Below are 14,408 nucleotides of genomic sequence, written 5' to 3' on the forward strand. Positions count from 1 at the left end.
GAGAGTTTGCAGAAGGAGAGCAGAGAATCATGTTTAGATAACTACTGTCCTACTGTATTTAACTTAATTCAGCTCCTAAGGGCTCAACACGACAAAACAGGAATGTCTGTAAACACTTTCAAACAACCAAACTGTTGTCCCAGAAATTTCTACCCAATTCAGAGACACTATTGATCCTCGAAGGGAGGTTCAGCTGTTTGTCCGACAAGTCAGTCAATGTAGGAGTCACAGTAGATCACATGTGTCAAAGCCAAGGCCCGGGGGCTGGATCCGGCCCTCCGGGTAATTCTATCCGGCCCTCCAGATCATTTTATTTATTGTTAATATTTATTGTTACCCGTGAATGTAACTTACAAAGTCTTTATAAATACTTCATGATACCAAATGCACAACAATCGTCAACTTGTCCTCAATCTCAATTCATCTTATATGGAGGTGTGGTTCCGGCCCCCTTCGTGTCACTTTTTGACCTTTGGGTGTTCCCAACTCTCCATTGTTTGATGTGCTGGCTGTTCCCATTAAATTAGGGATCCCCTAACTCCACGATGGGAACCGGTACTGGTGCGAGGGACACTTGTTACTGGGCCACAGGCATTAATCAGGGCTTCTCAAGGAAAACAGACTGGTACCAGTATGGAAGCAGTACCCTGACCGGTATCTAGCCTGGTGCTGGTACCCTAACCCGGTACGGGCTCCGTATCCGTTGCCACGTCCGATACCGCATCTCGAGGGTCCCCTGATTTAATGGGAACAGCTAACACACCAGAGTATGACGAGTTGGGGACACCAAAACCGCCAAAATATGATGCAGAGGGGACCCAAACCATAAGTCTCTAACCTCCAGGCTGCGAACCAGTACCGGTCCGAGGGTCGCTTATTACTGGGCCACAGGCGTTAATCAGGGATTCTGAAGGAAAGCAGACCGATACCGGTACTGGACAGTACACTGAGCAGTACCTAACCTGGAACTGGTTCCTAACTGGTTCCCGAGAAACGGATTTGTATTAATGTCAATGTTACCATTATGATAAATAACTTCTTTTACATAAAAAAACATAAATATTAAGAGAAAACAATTTTTTTCCAAATATGAAAGTTTATAACTTTTGACAGAGGTTCACATGATTTCCTTTCAAAATAAAAGACATCTTGTGTCACATGGAATCAGCTCAATGCTGCCAATGTAGCAGCAGATAAGTTATGTCAGCAATGACTTAAAAATATATATATTAATATATGTTGCCATTTGTGGTAGATCTCTACCAAAAATAAATGAATCCAACTCAAAAAATAAACCAGAGCGAATTGTGACTCTATAACACATAAGGACCACTTAAATATTGTTGAATAACAGAACATCTGTCTTATATTCCAGTTTGCCTTAATTCTGGTTGTGCTTTCTGACAACCAATTGATTTTCCGTGGTACACAGCGCATAAAAATCTGATGTCTAAAATGTTTTGGCTCAGTGCTGTTAGTTTTAAAAAATATGAAAACTTTATTTTCTTTAACCACAGAGCTGCAATGGAAGGGTAAAAGAGCTGCATGTGACTCTGGAGCTGCAGGTTGCAGACCCCGGCCCCAACCGGTACCTAACCTGGTACTTGTACCCTAACCCAGTACTGGTCCGCTGCCACGTCAGGTACCGTGTTCCGATGGTTGGGGACCCCTGATTTAATGGAAACAGCTAGCACGTCAACAGACGACGATTTGGGGACACTCAAAACGTCAAAAAGTGATGTGGAGGGAACCCAAACTATATGTCTGAACACTCCAGGCTTCGAACCAGTGTCAGTGCTAGGGCCGCTAGGTACCGAGCCACAGATGCTTATCAGGGGTCCCCAACCCTTGAGACGTGAACTGGTATCGATACTGGACCAGTACCCTAACCCTAACCAGTACCTATCGTAGTACTGGTACCCTAAAAACGATGAGTTGGGGACACTCAAAATGTCAAAAAGAGACGTGGAGGGGACCCGGACCATACATTTCTAACCTCTGGGCTGCGAAGGCCGCTTGGTACCAGGGCACAGAGGCTTATCAGGGGTCCCCAACCCTTGAGACATGGACTGGTATCGATACTGGACAAGTATCCTAACCCTAACCGGTACCTAATGTGGTACTGGTACCCTAACTCGGTTCTGTGTGCATTGCCGTGTCTCGTACCACGTCCCAAGGGTTGGGGACCCCTGATTTACTGGGAACATCCAGCACCTCAAAAAAACGACGTGTGGGGGACACCTAAAATGTCAAAAAGTGATGCAGAGGGGGCCCGAACCATTGCCCATATATGTCAAGTTGAGAATGCGTAGTAATGGTATGTTACACTTTTTTTCACGTCCCCTGAGGTGGCCGTACAAGCCTAAAGAGCTGGAAGACATGCTGCCACAACGAGCCTCCAAACAACCCAAAAACCTCCAGCACCCACGTAGGTCATATGGGTGCATGTGACAGTGGCATACGGTGATGCTTCAGCATTCTTCGAACTTCAATCAGACTACCACCAAGCAAGAGCCAATCATAGAGACCATTTGGAAAGTTTTCCATAAGCTCAACCCACATTCTGCTGCTCGTCCCTCGAGCCCCAACAGGAATCCACATACGGTGACCACAACCTCCCACTTCAAAACACCAACACACATATTTTCTAACAAAATAGCCTTAAATGTGGGCTTCTGCCACATGCTGCACATGCAGACTGACTGGTGTTTGCCTGTTTGATTATCCCACGTACATCGTCAGAAGAGGGGCGACATGTGCCGCACAGGAGTCTCAGACGCTCGTTACTAGTTAAATTAGATGAAGTGTGAATGACATGTTTGATGGCAAAATAACTGCTTTACCCACGCAGCTGCAAATGTTTGGCTTTCAGGGTGAAACAGCCGGGTTAGAGCACACATGTCAAAGTCAAGGCCCGGGGGCCGGATCCGGCCCTCAGGGGTAATTCTATCCGGCCCTCCAGATCATTTTATTTTATTGTTATTAATGGCCCGATGTTTTCTTGCCCTTATTACGAACTTGTATATTTTTGACAAAATATATTTTTACAGAGAGTAAAATATTGAAAGTTATTTAAGGTTTAAGTTGATTTATTCTGGAATAATATTTCTGCCTTTTTACTAGTCATAATTTTGTTAAACAGTTATGGTTTTAAAGTTTTAAAAACTAGCATTTTGCTAGCTTTTTGGACTATTTTGGCATTTACTATGATCTTTTAAGCTATTTTGGAGTTTAGCTAATATTTTAGCTACATGCTAACTGTTTTGGCTAATATGTCTTTTTTTTCGTGTCACATAGTTGTGAGAAAAAAATCTAAACTCTGTAAATAAAATAGATATTTTACAAACAGTTGGAGCTGTTAACTGATGTAAATGAGCAGGATGATGACAGTGAGAGCTTTAAAGATCCTCGGGGTTCTGCTGATCTTTAACTGGGAGTTTGGTGGGCGGCTTGGCTTTGTGGCATCTCTAACAGCTTCTCCAGAAACCAACACCATTTACTTTTCCAGCACAGCCTGGCTGGCATCAGACACATCCACATGAGCCATTAAAAGTCATTTGTGGCATTCTGATTAAGCCCATTTCATCGAATCACAAAGTACTTCAAGCAGGAAAAAGGGGAGCGCTTTTTAACAGGGGGGCAGATGTGAAACATAAGCAGGGGATGGAAAGCTGCCAAAATACGGGCGATATAACAGGGGAGCTGTTAAATCTCTATGATGATCAGTTCATTTTCAGAGTTTACTCCAAGCAAAAATGATCATGATCTAAGTAATACAGAGAAAAACGCTGTAAACACTGAGTGAAAGTAGAACTCTAGCTGCGCTGCAGCAGCATGTGTGGTAATAGCACTGACTCTGTAAAAAAGGCTTTTCAAGTGTTTCCCGTTCAGATCTCAATATGTGCTTCATTTGCAAACAGTTCAGTTTCCTGCCCAATTGGGAAGTTGCGATTCTAAAATCTTCAAGCAAAAATTGGACATAGTTTGGGTTTAGTGTTGACAAATTGTGTGTCCCACCCAATTAAAATGCGTCTTTGAATCGGTTCAGTTAAGCTGCAAAGTAAGACGTTCGTTTGAACTTGTAGCTTAGTGCAACGGAAAAGAAGATGTGACTCGTGGTAAGGGCTGTTGACAGTTGCACCATGGGCAGGAATGTGAAATTACCCTCTCTTTATTGAACTGTCAAATTCAAGAAGTCCAACAGCACATTTCAGATGGGCCGGAAACCGCACTGGAGACAGAACTGGGAACACAGGTTAGAAACCCATGAGCTGTGTTCAATAATTGAAGGGATTTACTCCAAATATTTCAGAGCCACTGAAAAACAAACACCAAACTACATCTCAGTTTCACTTAACTATAAAAAAGATGAAGATGATTTAAGCTTCAGAGCAGTACTAAGCATCTGCTGAGTCCTCTTGGTTTTCTTTCCAGCCTCTACTATTTCCAGCCTTGTGATTATTCTCACATTTGCTTCAAGTCCTACTTTTTCTCTCAAATAGAATATAAATCCTGCCCAGGAGCCTCATTCAACAGTGACTTTGAATCTCTTTCAGGGTAGGGAGTGAACACAGCGGGGGGCTTTGGACTTTTAAAAACCGTTTCTTTAAGCAGGAAGTAGAACAGATTGTCCCATGAAACGAAAGACCTTTTAACAACATTTTAACATCTTTTCACCTTGAAAATCTGAACCAGTGACCTGCAAAACAGCGACTTGTTTCTATCTTGTCTTATAACAGTTTCAGCCCATTTTGAGCCAAACTGATCAAGGATTTTCAATGACTCCAATTCTTCCTATCTGTCACCCCATTCAAGTATGGTACACTATATGGCAAAATCATGTAATGTAACCTTGTTAAACACAGATAGAATAATTTAAGGTTATGTTGTAGAACTTGTGGACTGAACTGCATGACAGCATTCACACTAGCATTATCACAGGTAATGCTATATATCTAGTTCATGATTACGTGAAAAAGTTACAGTTTTAAAGTTTAAAAATGTAGTTTTAGAGTGTTCAATAAATGTTTATTGTGTTCGGCCCGCGACCTGAGGTGTGTTCTGGATATTGGCCCCCTCTGCGATTGAGTTTGACACCCCTGTGATAGGTAAAGGTGGGGACTCCTGGACAGGTCGAAAAAATCATGACTTCTCAAAAACAACTTAAGTGGGCGGACTCTTTTTGAAACCTGTTGATACAACTGTTAGAGTCCAAAAGAGTCCTTTTCTGGTCATGGAACAAAAAACAAATTTAAAAATAGCTTTGAACAATAGGCAAAGGCCAACAACAGCGCCATCTGTGGTGAAGAGAGAAGCTTTCAGTCTCCTACAAAGAGTCCAGCTGCAGTACAGCACATCCCTGCAGTGACCATCCCTCTCTCTGTGTTCAGTTATCTACAGGCGGGTTGTCTCCATGTTTTATCTGCAGTCAGTAAATCACCAGAATTGTAAAGCTGTACCCGTTTGTTTTATAAAAGTTCAGCCTGACATGTTTTATGCAGCATTATTCAGAGCTGTGGACTTCATTGTGCTGATTTATTCTATGAAATATGCTTTCCAACTCATTCTGCCAGCATTCCCTTTGTTTACTGTGTTCATCTTTACAAAACCACTTTCATATATTCTCCATAACAGGGGTATCAAGCTCAATTGTACAATAGGGCTGGGAATCACTGGGTACCTCACGATACGATACGCGATACATGGCTCACGATATCGATAATATCGCGATACTGCGATAATTGGTAAAAATCCTCTCTAATAACTACCATTATATAGAACATGTTTTTGGGGGGAAATATATCCCCATTTATCTTTTTTACCTTAAACACAATCATACTAAACAACTTTTCTTATTTTGTGCAACAAATTATAGACACTTTTGTGCAACATTGTTGAAATCAGTAAAACTACGTCTTTGACGAGCATTGACTACAACCAAATTGGGATTATCTGTCAGATTAAATGTTAACAATAGTAAACATGATCAGCAGTGACACTACTTAGTGCAGAATTGTTGTAAACAGAACAAAAATTAAATAAGTCAAGTAGTGACAGCTATCTACCTCCAAAACAACGTCACACCAAAGGATGATGAATATAATGTTTTACAGCCTCTCTCAAAATTGACCTAATTTTTTGTGCACTTTTCTCTCACTTGAAAAGGGCTGAGCATCCAAAAATAAAGGCTGATTTACTCAGACTGTTACTTGAGATTATTTTTCCAATTTTTATCATTTTTCCATTTGGTCAGTCAGCAGTCAATAGGTAAAATCCTTAAAACACACATAATAATGGCAATAAATATAATTTTAAGTGCTTCAATTAATTAGCATTCTCCCTAATTTTACAGTGAATTCATGTACTTTAGTTTAATTACATTTAAATTTAAGTTCATACATCAAATCCTGCTTTTTTATTTAAGAATTACTTTAAAATTAACATTAGCAACAAGTAATTACATTGTTTGAAAACGTCACATTATAAATTTATCAAAGTTACACCGTACAGCAGCAGGTTAAACATTGAAGTGCATGAAAGCGAAAATTCCGACGCTCCTTGAAGCGTACACAGACAACTGCGTAGCACGCGCTCAGTTCCCACAGCAAACAGGAAGTAAGTGATCGCTGACATTCTAGCGCTCAGACAAAGTCACTTCTTACCGGGTGGATCTCCTACAGATGGAGGATAAATGCTGACAGGTAGACATGCTTCACACACGCGCTACAGAGCCTGTATCTCACCGGTGCTTCTCCCGAACGAGCGCGTGCATCGCTATTAAAAGTCCGACGCAGCGTGCGCCCATAGTTCCGGCGCGTGACTCAGACGCTCAGCGCTACAGCCTCTTTAAATGAAAATATAATATCGATACTTGGTGAGAACCCATCGAGAATCGATCGCAGGACTAAATATCGCGATATATCGCAATATCGATATTTTGGCACACCCCTATTGTACAAGAGGCCAAAATCCAAAACACACCTTAGGTTGCAGACCGAACAGGAAAAACAGTTATTGAACACTCTAAAACTACATTTTTAAAACTTTAAACCCTAACTTTAGCATAATTAAGAACTAGATATATAACATTACCTGCGATAATGCTAGTGTGAATGCTGTAAGCTGAATTTGGTCCCCAAAGATGCTGAAATTGATAGCTGAAGAAGCTAAAGCTGATAGCTGAAATTGCAAAAGTAGATACCCAGATAAAATATTAGCTAAATGCCAAATTAGCCTAAAAAACAAACAAAAAATAGTCGAAATTAGCTAAAACAGCTAGGATGTAGATGAAATATTAGCTAAACTTCAAAACAGCTAAAAAAAACTGGAAAAAAGCCTAAATACAACGAAACAGCTAGCACATAGCTGAAAAAAATAACTAAACTTCAAAATAGCCTAAAAAAAATCAAAATTAGCCAAAACGTCTAGCGTGTAATTATTAGCCTGATTCCAAGACAGGTTGAAGAACTGAAAAAAGCCAAAGTTAGCCAAAATAGCTAGCATGTAGCTAAAATATTAGCATAACTCCAAAACAGCTTAAAAAACTGAAAAAAGCCTAAATTAGCCCAAACAGCTAGCCTATAGCTGAAAAAAAAGCTAAACTCCAAACTAGTCTAAAAAACTTGAAAAGTGCTATAATAATCCAAAAAGCTAGCAGAATGCCCATTTTTAAAAATTTGAAAACCATAACTTTTTAGCATAAATATGAATAATAAAAATGCAGGAATATTATTCCAGAATAAATTAACTTTAACCTTAAATAACTTTCAATATTTTACTCTCCATAAAAATATATTTAGTCAAAATTATACAAGTTAGAAATAAACACAAGATAACATCAGGCTATTAATAATAATAAAATAAAATGATCCGGCCCCCGGGGCCTTTACTTTGACACAATAATATAATGTCTGTACTTTTACACTTGAATAGTTAGTAGCTTCATTTCTTGTGGAAGGAGCAAACCAAACAGGAGTAATTAACATTTGTTTACAAGTGTTTAGCATTACACAACATCCATATGCTTCTTTAGCAAATGAGACATTCATTTAACAATAGAATGTTCCTGCTTGAGAAGAGATTGGTAACACTGGTTTAGATAGGGATGCATCTGATCATCATCTCTTCTCTTTACCGTGGACGTCTGTGTTTCCGTTACACATCCCTGCAGACACACAGCCCATGAATCAGACAGATACCGGATGGACTACAGGGAGGCGGCGCCATCGTACCTCCTCATGTCCAATCTCTGAGTCAAGAAACTACTTCGTTAATCATCAGATGCAGAACTATTTGATATACTATCGATCAGGGTGACTCTCCTAACAATCCTTCATCCTGTCTAAAACTGTTCATGGTGGGAAGCGAACGATCTGTGGCTGGTATTTACTGTAAGGAGCCGGTGGTTGGAAGCTGCTGAGTCAGCTCTGTTTTACAAAAGCAATGTTTGCATTTTGCAAGGAGAACGGACCACAAAGCATCTTCCAAGCCACGGACGCTTAACCCAAAATGAATCGACGTCCCTAATGCTTTTCAACTGCGAGATTCTAGTTAGTGGTTTATGTGATAGTGATAAAGACTGATATTCAATAGAAGACAAGAGAAGAAGTAACTTTGGCTTTTGTTCTGTTTTCAGGATCAGTCATCGTCTGCCGTTAATGCTTCAAATCATCTGAAGTTCTTGGATCTCAAGCAGTTAAAGTCATCATTTTTGGTAAATTTTTCCTCTTCTCCAAGAGCCAGAGCTAAAAAAATAGTCTCCTTTATTGGTTTTAGAAAACACAGTTTGTTATTTATCTTGTAAAATGTATCCATTATTACACACGTGTCAAAGTCTTGAATCCGGCCCTCTGGGTAATTCTATCCAGCCCTCCAGATCATTTTATTTTATTGTTATTAATGGCATATTTTAATGATGTCCAGCCTTTCTCGTTTATGTAAAGGTGCATTCACACTAACGCGGTTTGCGCGGCGGAAATGTCCAGTTTCAATGTTAAGTCAATGGTACAGACGTGACGAGAGGCAATCAGATTGTTAATCCGCCGGGCAATCCCACCAAGCACCCAGACCAGGGCACGTGGGGCTGCCACAGAGGCCCCCCACACCCAAGAGCAGGAAGGCACAGGAACACAGAGAGTACAGGCCCCAGCCCAGCCAGAGGAGCAGCCCCCCCACCCCGCCAGGAGGGGCAAACGCGAGACCCCACCACCGGAGAGCCCCCCAACCACCGAAGAGCAGCCCGCCACCACCCAGCAGTGCCGAGCATCCCCCTGCCCCACCCCAGGTACGAGCCAGGGCCCCCCAAGGGAGACTCACCCCACACTCCAGACAACCGCCTGCCCCCACTGCGAAGGTCCAGGGGGGGAGCAAGGCAAGGGCCGCCCACCCCCACCGAGCAGAGGGGAACCCAAGAGAAACAGAGGCCCCAAGGAGTGATGTAAACAAGGCCCGACCAGGCACACCCACTGATGGAGTTAAGTAGAGGACTAGTTCTCGAAAGCAGGGACCGGACCCTGCACCACCGAGACCCGCCAGGTCAGGCGGGTCACTGCCGGGCCCTGGAGACCGGCACCCAAGAGACTAGACCACCAGGCCGATGTCCCCCCCCCCCGGGATGGGGTAGGGGACAGAAGGTCGCAGGTCCCACCGTCCTTGTGTGATACATGCGGGTTTGCTTGTTAGAGTGTATATTTGTGGTGTTAGAGGTGTGTGTACTAACCAATATCGACTACCATACAAATTGTATCAGCAACCACAAATAATGATATGAACAGAATTGTTGGTAAAAGGAATCGTTACACCCCTCATTTATACACATTTATTGTTGCTTGTGTAACCGGATCGATTCTGCGTTGTGTTTATGGGGAAGAAAGACGTGGAGGCACAGCAGCACCCTCGGAGATCACCTCCATTTATTGCGGATCTGACAATTTTCCAGAAAGGAAAGACACAGAAATCGCGTGTTAGCTGCCCGTTTTAGCTCCTAGATGAGAGTGACAGGTAGAGGGAGATCAGCTAATTCTTACATCAAAATAAAATGAGGATTCATATTGCAAATGTTACAGGACACCCACCTCTCCCACCGAACAATAAAACAGGAAGGGGAGAGGGAAAGCGAGCGCCCAACATATAAAGAAGAAACCACAGAAGAAGAACAAACTAAGGAGGGGTTACCCAATGCTGAATTCAGGGGGAGAAACTAAACTTAGACAGTCAATATTTTGTGTAATTAAAAAAAGATTTCATCTCGTTACATTTGCTTTAAGACATCGTATTCTAAAAATTCTTAGTTTACTGAGATTTTAACTCTTTGCAGATGATGTGCTGATATTTGTTTCTCTAATGGAAAAAAAGAACTGAAAACATCCTAAAGAATGAAAGACTTCATCTTATGCTACTTTTCCAAAACACTATGCCTAACGTAATATCTCTTTTGACAAAGATAAGTTACCGACATATTCATGAATAATTTGGTGAGTAACCAGATATAAAACTGTTATTTTCAGTTTTTCTTGCACATTTCAACAAAATGAGTCTTCTTTTCTGAGTCCAGTTCAGATTCTGGTACAGAGATCTCATTGGACGGTCTGCTGCCAACATGATGGACGACGATGCGGCTGACAAACGGCAGATTTGGCAGTGAGTTCTGTCGGGGCGCGATTCTCCCAGGAGGCTGAGGAGGCAGAGCTGCTGACGTCTGAAGCATCTGCTCGGGCGACCTGCTGACCAGCAGCACAAGGACACAAAGGTCTGCCTCAGTGTGAAAGGCAGCTAAATAAACTTTGTGAATCTCTGTTTTAGTCCTCCTACAGTAAAGAATTTCTTAAAATAATGACATAATTCATTTGTTGTAATTTAGTTAGTTATTTTAATAGTGGATTTTTTTCTTATCTCATGTGTTTTTAGGTGTTCAAATGTTGTCAGAGCAAGTTTTTCACTGAATTCTGGTTATTCAAAAACCACACAGCTAATGCTACAGTCACAAATGCAACCAAACTTGAGGAACCTTCAAGTTTAGCTGCCCCGCCCATTTTTTTGAAAAATTGTTGGCGTGGTCATGAATGTCGACTGTGGTGGTCAGGCAGTCATCAAGGGGATGATCTAATTACCAAATTGGACACTGTTTGACGTTTTGGATGTCCCCAACTTGTTATTTTTTTTAATAAACTGGCTGTTTCTATTAAATCAGGGGTCCCCAACCTCTGACTGAACTGGTACTGGTCCAAGGGCTGCTTGTTACTGGGCCACAGACACTAACCAGGGGTCTCCGACCCTCGGGATGTGGACTAGTACTCTAACCTGATACAGGTTACTGCGTTCAATACCGCATCCGGTACCGCGTCCCAAGGGTTGGGGACCTGTGATTTATTGGGAAAGGCCAGCATCGAAAAACAAAGGGTTGGGGACACCCCCTGGCAGTACAGCCAAGAGGGCCCCACGTGGTTTAAAAGTGGGCAAAAATAGTGGGCCCCATTTGGGTTCATCCACAGTTTCTGTGGTGGCCCCACCTGTGTTTGCCCACATTGGCTCTGCTGGCCCCTCGGCAACAGCACTCGCTTGCTCTGCCGGGACCCTGGACAGCGGAGCTTGCTTCACTGTTCACAGTGCATCTGGCTAGCGTAGTGAGCCAGGCCGCCCGCCCACTGAGTGTCCACTTAAGCCAATGTGGGCAAACACAGGTGGCGACACCACAGAAACTGCAGACAAACCCAATCGAGGCCCACATTTTCTGTCAAATTCAAAACCATTTGGGGCCCACTTGGCCTTGATGGCTGGGCTACAGTGTCAAAAAGTGACGCAAAAACGGTTGATCCCACAAATATAGGATAATTTGTCGATCAATCAGAACTCATAAAAAGTAACATTTTTAAATTAAATAATCCAGACCTTTTGTTTTTATTTACAAAATCAGATGAAGATCCTATTATTGAAAGAATAAACATTAAACATTGTAATTGGATGACATTCATATTTTTTAGATATGAATTTACATAAAGCAAAACAATAGATCTGTTAAACAAAAATACAGACTAATAACAAATATTTTATATTAAGATAGTTAAAAAAATAACATGTAAAAAACACCAAAAGGGCTTTAAGAACACATTTAAGAATCTGTTGAAACTTGGGACAACTATTTATCACAACCAAACTCAGGAAGTGGTTCAGATGAGGAGATTCTTCTCGTTTGGTTTTATTTGTGGATTTGGACGTTGGAAATGATTCAAACGCTGTGAATCATTTCCAACTAGTCTCTCAACCTTCCAGGTTGTCGCTGTAAAATTTATTCCAGCTCCTTCCTTAGAAGTCGGATGCAGTTTCCTCCACAGAAGTAGTCAATGTGTGGCGATAAATCCTGTTCACATTCTCACCTTTTATTACCCCTCAATTCCACTTTCTTAAGGTACATATGTCAAAGTCAAGGCCCGGGGGCCGGATCCGGCCCTCCAGGTAATTCTATCCGGCCCTCCAGATCATTTTATTTTATTGTTATTATTTTAATATTATCTTGCACTTATTTCTAACTTGTATAATTTTGACAAAATATATTTTTATGGAGTAAAATATTGAAAGTTATTTAAGGTTTGAGTTCATTTATTCTGGAATAATATTTCTGCCTTTTTATTATTCATAATTATGTTGAAAATTGTCATTCTGCTAGCTTTTTGGATAATTTTGGCATTCACTAAGATTTTTATAAGCTATTTTGGAGTTCAGCTAATATTTCACTTACATGCTAGTTGTTTTTGGCTAATTTAGGCTTTTTATAATAATACTAATAATACATTTTATTTGTTGGGCACCTTTCATTGGACATAAGGTTGCCTTTTTTCAGGTTTATTTTTAGATTATTTTGAAGTATAGCTATTTTTTTCAGCTACATGCTAGCTGTTTTGGCTAACCAAAGTTTTTTCTTTTTATTTTTTAGGCAAATTTGGCATTTAGCTAATATTTTAGCTGTCTGTCTGCTTCAGCGTTTTCAGCTATCAATTTCAGCTTTCAGCACTAGCATTATTGCAGGTAATGCTATATTATAGTGATGAGTGTGACACACCTTTCTTAAGGTTAAGCACACTTCAAGAATGGTGCCGTTCATCCACAATTCTGATAAAACTCTGAGGCAGAAACAGGATGCTGGATTCCGTTCAGATTCATGAAAAGAGTGGGAACTTTCGCCTCATTTAGCCTTTGGGTGCCACAAAGAAAACCGTAGAACAGCTCAAATAGATCAGCATCACTTCAGGCTCATTTCGGGGAGTTCCAAACAAATCTCCCTTCAGCGACGAGCGATGTCTCTCTGCTTTGACAAACACAACAAGCTACAAGCGTCTCCTTCTTTCACTGGCTGAGGAACAAGTGTGATGCTCTGAGGTGACCTGAAGCCATGACACGAGCAATGTCACACTGTTGGGGGCTGTGGGGGGGTCACTAAGGGCACTGTCAGTGAGCTCCTGTAAACCCAGGAGATTCAGAAAGGAATACATTAAAAAATAAATAAATAAAAGCTTTTATATACAGACTTTTATACCCTGAATAAACAAACAGAACAGGCGAGGATGCGGCCAGAGTCTTGTCCACCTGATCTCCATCAGCCGTCCTACCCTGTAACTTTTTAACAAGCTGGCTCTTTGGTCCCAGAGCTGAACATCTGTGCCGTTGTTTGGATCTAATGAGTGATTAAAAGCTTTCAACTGAGCAGCAAGTGAGCCTTTAACAAGTCCCAGACCACTGGGATCAAGCCAGAACCATATGCGCGGGTCGGGGCGTGCACTACACCACCCAGCAACAACAAAAGTGATCAGAGCAGCTCTGGGTGAGCCTTCACGGATCGGCATGAACACAAGAAGTTCACAACAATCCTGGATTTGGATCATTTATTAGTAGATATGTTTTTAAGACCCAGCCCGAAGAGTTCAGCTGATTCTACTGCAACCAATCCAACAAAAGGAAAAATATTGTCACACAACTGTCAGCTAGAGCTGAAACCTGAGCCAACGTCTTCAGTCAAACACACAATGATGAAGACGCTGCAGGCTGTGCTCGCCAGGACTTCCAGGCTGAAGAAGCTGGTGGCTCCTGCTGCCTTCTTCTCATCTGGCTCCTGACAGATGGAGCCCAGATGACACTGTCGGGCTTTCATGGTCTCATAGAAACCCTAGACTCAACCAGGCCTGAAAACAGTGCAATTCCTCCTCTGAGGCCAGAACTCCAGATCTCTCGTCAGTTCACATGCGTTTCTGATCAGATTCTGACAGCTCTGTGCAGTTCAAGCACTGAAGCCGTATCTTTACCATGTTACGGTATTTCTAAGATGGCTTTCACTATGGGTCACTATCAAGAAAAGGTTAGAAAAACCCTAATATGACAAAAGTTCAACTATATAGTATGATTTTCTTTGATCAGGGCCT

General features: G+C 41.7%; 1 protein-coding gene across 12 annotated transcripts in view; it reads right to left on the reverse strand.

Moving 5' to 3' along the window:
• The window catches only part of nav3 (neuron navigator 3), a 435,160-nt gene that overhangs the window by 123,120 nt on the left and 297,632 nt on the right, over positions 1–14,408 (reverse strand). The window lies entirely within an intron of this gene.

Source organism: Oryzias melastigma, linkage group LG23 (genome assembly GCF_002922805.2).
Source record: "Oryzias melastigma strain HK-1 linkage group LG23, ASM292280v2, whole genome shotgun sequence".
Classification (NCBI taxonomy): Eukaryota; Metazoa; Chordata; class Actinopteri; order Beloniformes; family Adrianichthyidae; genus Oryzias; species Oryzias melastigma.